The sequence below is a fragment of the Salmo trutta genome, chromosome 1 (assembly GCF_901001165.1).
Source record: "Salmo trutta chromosome 1, fSalTru1.1, whole genome shotgun sequence".
Taxonomy (NCBI): domain Eukaryota; kingdom Metazoa; phylum Chordata; class Actinopteri; order Salmoniformes; family Salmonidae; genus Salmo; species Salmo trutta.
Window position 1 is genome coordinate 72264430 of NC_042957.1, and position 6000 is coordinate 72270429.

Below are 6000 nucleotides of genomic sequence, written 5' to 3' on the forward strand. Positions count from 1 at the left end.
ATGTCTAGTGGTCTAGTGGTGCAGGTCTAGTGACGTAGGTCTAGTGGCAAAGGTCTAGTGGCGTAGGTCTAGTGGTGCAGGTCTAGTGACGTAGGTCTAGTGGCGAAGGTCTAGTGGCGTAGGTCTAGTGGCGTAGGTCTAGTGGCGTAGGTCTAGTGGCGAAGGTCTAGTGGCGTAGGTCTAGTGGTGAAGATCTAGTGGCGTAGGTCTAGTGGCGTAGGTCTAGTGGCATTGGTCTAGTGGTGAAGGTCTAGTGGCGTAGGTCTAGTGGCGTAGGTCTAGAGGTGAAGGACTAGTGGCGTAGGTCTAGTGGCGAAGGTCTAGTGGTGAAAGTCTAGTGACGTAGGTCTAGTGGTGAATGTCTAGTGGTGAAAGTCTAGTGACGTAGGTCTAGTGGTGAAGGTCTAGTGGTGAAAGTCTAGTGACGTAGGTCTAGTGGTGTAGGTCTAGAGGTGAAGGACTAGTGGCATAGGTCTAGTGGCGAAGGTCTAGTGGTGAAAGTCTAGTGACTTAGGTCTAGTGGTGAAGGTCTAGTGGTGGAAGTCTAGTGACGTAGGTCTAGTGGTGAAGGCCTAGTGGCGTAGGTCTAGTGGCGTAGGTCTAGTGGCGTAGGTCTAGTGGCGTAGGTCTAGTGGTGAAGGTCTAGTGGTGAAGGTCTCGTGGCATAGATCTAGTGGCATAGGTCTAGTGGCGTAGGTCTAGTGGCATAGGTATCGTTTTCTGCATTGTGTTTCTATCAAGGCACAAGGCGAGACCCAGATGTAGACACAGGAGGCAGATGGTTGGAGTCTTACAATGTTTATTAATCCAAAATGGTAGGCAAGAGAATGTTCGTGGACAGGCAAAAAGGTTAAAACCAGATCAGAGTCCAGGAGGTACAGAATGGCAGACAGGCTCCTGGTCAAGGCAGGCAGAATGGTCAGGCAGGCGGGTACAAAATCCAGAAAAAGGCAAGGGTCAAAACCAGGAGGAAAAGAAAAAGGAGAATGCAAAAAAGCAGGAGAACGGGAAAAACGCTAGTTGACTTGAAAACATACAGGACGAACTGGCACAGAGAGACAGGAAACACAGGGATGAATACACATGGGAAAACAAGTGACACCTGGAGGGGGTGGAGACAATAACGAGGACAGGTGAAACTGATCAGGGTGTGACAGTTTCATATCTTGTAGATCTTTAGTTTGGGTGAACAGGGGAGGTAGTGAAGAACAAAACAGCCTTAAGTCTTACTTCTAGAATAACATTGTGTTGCACTTCTAGTTCACTGAGGCCATATTCTGTCCTATACACATCTAGATCACTAGAGCCATATTCTGTCCTATACACATCTAGATCACTAGGGCCATATTTTTCTACATTTTCTTATTAACACAACGTATGTAGATACTGTAAATAGATAGGGTTTACATGCATCCACAAAGACAGAGAATAACCATATGTGTGTGTGTGTGTGTGTGTGTGTGTGTGTGTGTGTGTGTGTGTGTGTGTGTGTGTGTGTGTGTGTGTGCCTGTCTGTGTGTGTGTACTTGTGTGTGTGCCAGTGGAGGCTACTGAGGGGAGGACGGCTCATAACAATGGCTGGAACGAAGCGAATGCAATGGCATCAGACACCTGGAAACCCATGTGTTTGATACCACTCCACTGATTCCGCTCCAGTCATTACAACGAGCCCGTCTTCCCCAATGAAGGCACCACCACCTCCTGTGGTGTGTATGTGCATGTGCTCCTGCCTGCATGCATGTGTCCGTGCGTCCATATATGTGTGTGTTGGAGACCTTCCCGGCCTGCCAGAGTAGACCCACTCTATCACAGCAGATGTCTTGGAGTTAACCCACACTTCCTCCAGGAAGACCCAGGGGAGAGGCAGGGGAGACACAGCCCTGGGGTGGCTGACTGGTTGGGAGAAGGGAGGAAGCGAGGGAGGGAGAAGAGGCTCTGGATCCTATCTCTCTGCCTCCACCATGACCTGCCTCCTGGGCTCTATCTGCATCTGGGCTAGAGCTAAACACACGCACACACACACACACACACACACACACGCTACCCCTACTCCTCAGCAACAACCTGCAGATGGAGTCACCATTGTGATTGTAAATTCTTCCTTCTTTTCTGAACTTTCAATTTTTATTTATCTTCTCTTTCTCAATGTGGCTGTTCTTTCCTTTTATTTTCCTTTTTAAGTTTGTCTGTGTTTTCTGTCTGGAAGAGAACCACATGTCCTGCATGTGTCCTAAAGTTACTAGAAGTGACATTTCTCTAAGCAATCAAGATGATGTTGATGTTGTTACACAACATCTGGAACTCAATCAGCTGGGGACACTGTGTGTGTGTGTGTGTGTGTGTGTGTGTGTGTGTGTGTGTGTGTGTGTGTGTGTGTGTGTGTGTGTGTGTGTGTGTGTGTGTGTGTGTGTGTGTGTGTGTGTGTGTGTGTGTGTGTGTGTGCGTGTGTGTGTGCGCGTGTGCGCATGCGAGGGCGCACGCGTGCGCATGCGACTGCGTGTGTCTGCATGTGTGTCTGTGTGAGCATGTGTGTGTGCATACATGTCAGAGGAAGCAAGGGCCTCCAGAAATGTGATACACCCTATCCCACTCTCAGGAAGAGAGGCCTAGTCACACATCAGATAACACACCCAACGACTCTGGATATTTTGGTTTGAGCTTTACATGCATAATGCATGACCTCTCACTGTAATAGTCTCTGTCAATAGTCTCCAATCATCACCACTCTGCTCAACAGATCCACTTCCATGGTCTGGGGCTCCCCAGTGGAGACCCCCACTCAATATGGGGACAGGAAATCAGCACTGATGGTAATGAGGCTGGAGGAAAACGCTCCAAAACGGACCAAACTTCTACCTTCCCTTCGAATGATTCTGTTGTTTACATTTCAGATTGATCGTGGTCTGTTTCGGCTGTCAAACACACGGTTCGCCGTCTGCCTCATTTGAAAAGGGAAGAGTGATTTAAGTCCATCTTATTGACACTGCTGGTGTATTTCTATGTAGGTCTATACAGTTGATGCGTGCATGTCCATACCTTTTTATTATATTGTGTCAATGCTGTTTCTCAATGACTTTCTCTCTCTCTATTATTCAATTCCATTCAATATAAAATACGTTATTTATCCTAGAAAAGAATAGAAAATAATAGAATGTCTTCTCATCTCAAAGCCCCCATCAGGAGGCCCAGAATCCCCCAGCGAGCCAGTCAGATCAGCCTGTCTCTCCTCTCACATGTAGCTGCTGTCTCCCACATCCGTCTGGTCACCCCTCTTCCTCTTCAGGGTCAGTCCCACTCCAGTCTGGTCACCCTTCTTCCTCTTCAGGGTCAGTCCCACTCCAGTCTGGTCACCCTTCTTCCTCTTCAGGGTCAGTCCCACTCCAGTCTGGTCACCCTTCTTCCTCTTCAGGGTCAGTCCCACTCCAGTCTGGTCACCCTTCTTCCTCTTCAGGGTCAGTCCCACTCCAGTCTGGTCACCCTTCTTCCTCTTCAGGGTCAGTCCCACTCCAGTCTGGTCACCCCTCTTCCTCTTCAGGGTCAGTCCCACTCCAGTCTGGTCACCCCTCTTCCTCTTCAGGGTCAGTCCCACTCCAGTCTGGTCAACCCCTCTTCCTCTTCAGGGTCAGTCCCACTCCAGTCTGGCCCTCAACTTCGTCTTCAGGGTCAGTCCCACTCCAGTCTGGCCCTCAACTTCGTCTTCAGGGTCAGTCCCACTCCCGTCTGGTCCTCCACTTTGTCTTCAGTGTCAGTCCAACTCCAGTCTGGTCACTCCTCTTCCCCTTCAGTGTCAGCTTGTGTACTGCTTGTTTTGGTAAACAAACCCAGACCTGGGTTTAAAACATATTTATTCTTTCAAATTGCCTGTGTGATTCTAGCAGAGCACTCCTCATTAGACAATTCACCTCACATGCAGGGCGTGACCTTTCCCCTCCCTGACCCAGCAGACTAGCAGGAAGTGGAGAAAGGGAAGTAGCAGAGGAGCTGAGCCTAGGGGGTTTGTTCCAAGACAGCGGATGTAGCAGCAGAGGACGAGGACCATGTGTGGTTTTGATATCCGTTGTGCTGCCGGACAGGAAGCAGAGGTGAACAGCAGGCGGAATGATCTGTTGATCATCTGGGATGCTGGGGCCCCACAGCATTGCAGCAACATTCCTGCAACGTCGCAAGGAGGATGTTATTTGTTGTAGGGGCACCCAGACCAGACATTGCCGTAATAGACCCAGTCCCAGGCAGAAACCTTGATACTACAAACCCCCCCAGAACAATTTAGCAATGTGCCAAAAACATTTGAGAAGCCATGATGAAGAGATAATTTGCTATAAAGGACATAGAACAGACAAGGCCATACACCATGAGACTGGCCATAACAGACCAGAGCTCCATACATCATGAGACTGGCTATAACAGACCAGAGCTCCATACACCATGAGACTGGCCATAACAGACCAGAGCTCCATACACCATGAGACTGGCCATAACAGACCAGAGCTCCATACACCATGAGACTGGCCATAACAGACCAGAGCTCCATACACCATGAGACTGGCCATAACAGACCAGAGCTCCCTACACCATGAGACTGGCCATAACAGACCAGAGTTCCCTACACCATGAGACTGGCCATAACCAAGCAGAGCTCCATACACCATGAGACTGACCATAACAGACCAGAGCACCATACACCATGAGATTTCTGCATAAATTGGTCTAAAAATTTGATCTGAACATTATCTAGGTCACAACAATAGACAAAAATTCTGCTTAAACTAATAACACACAAACAATGATATGTGTTCATGTCTTAATTGAATACACTGTGTAAACATTCACAGTGCAGGGTGGGGAAAGTATGTGAACCCTTGGATTTAATAACTGGTTGACCCTCCTTTGGCAGCAATAACCTCAACCAAACGTTTTCTGTAGATGTGGATCAGACCTGCACAACTGTCAGGAGGAATTTTGGACCATTCCTCTTTACAAAACTGTTTCAGTTCAGCAATATTCTTTGGATGTCTGGTGTGAACTGCTCTCTTGAGGTCATGCCACAGCATCTCAATCGGGTTGAGGTCAGGACTGACTGGGCCACTCCAGAAGGCGTATTTTCTTCTGTTGAAGCCATTCTGTTGTTGATTTACTTCTGTGTTTTGGGTTTTTATCCTGTTGCATCACCCAACTTCTGTTGACCTTCGATTGCCAGACAGATAGCCTAACATTCTCCTGCAAAATGCCTTGATACACTTGGGAATTCATTTTTCCATCAATGATAGCAAGCTGTCCAGGCCCTGAGGCAGCAAAGCAGCCCCAAACCATGATACTCCCCCTCCACCATACTTTACAGTTGGGATGATATTTTGATGTTGGTGTGCTGTGCCTTTTTTTCTCCACACATAGTATTGTGTGTTCCTTCCAAACAAGTCAACTTTAGTTTAATCTGTCCACAGAATATTCAGCCAGTAGCGCTGTGGAACATCCAGGTGCACTTCAGACATGCAGCAATGTTTTTTTGGACAGCAGTGGCTTCTTCCGTGGTGTCCTCCCATGAACACCATTTTTGTTTAGTGTTTTATGTATCGTAGACTGGTCAACAGAGATGTTAGCATGTTCCAGAGATTTCTGTAAGTCCTTAGCTGACACTCTAGGATTCTTAAGCTCATTGAGCATTCTGCGCTCTGCTCTTGCAGTCATCTTTGCAGGACGGCCACTCCTAGAGAGAGTAGCAACAGTGCTGAACTTTCTCCATTTATAGACAATTTGTCTTACCGTGGACTAATGAACATCAAGGCTTTTAGAGATACTTTTGTAACCCTTTCCAGCTTTATGCAAGTCAATAATTCTTAATCTTAGGTCTTCTGAGATCTCTTTTGTTCGAGGCATGGTTCACATCAGGCAATGCTTCTTGTGAATAGCAAACTCACATTTTGTGAGTGTTTTTATAGGGCAGGGCAGCTCTAACCAACATCTCCAATCTCGTCTCATTGATTGGACTCCAGGTTAGCTGAC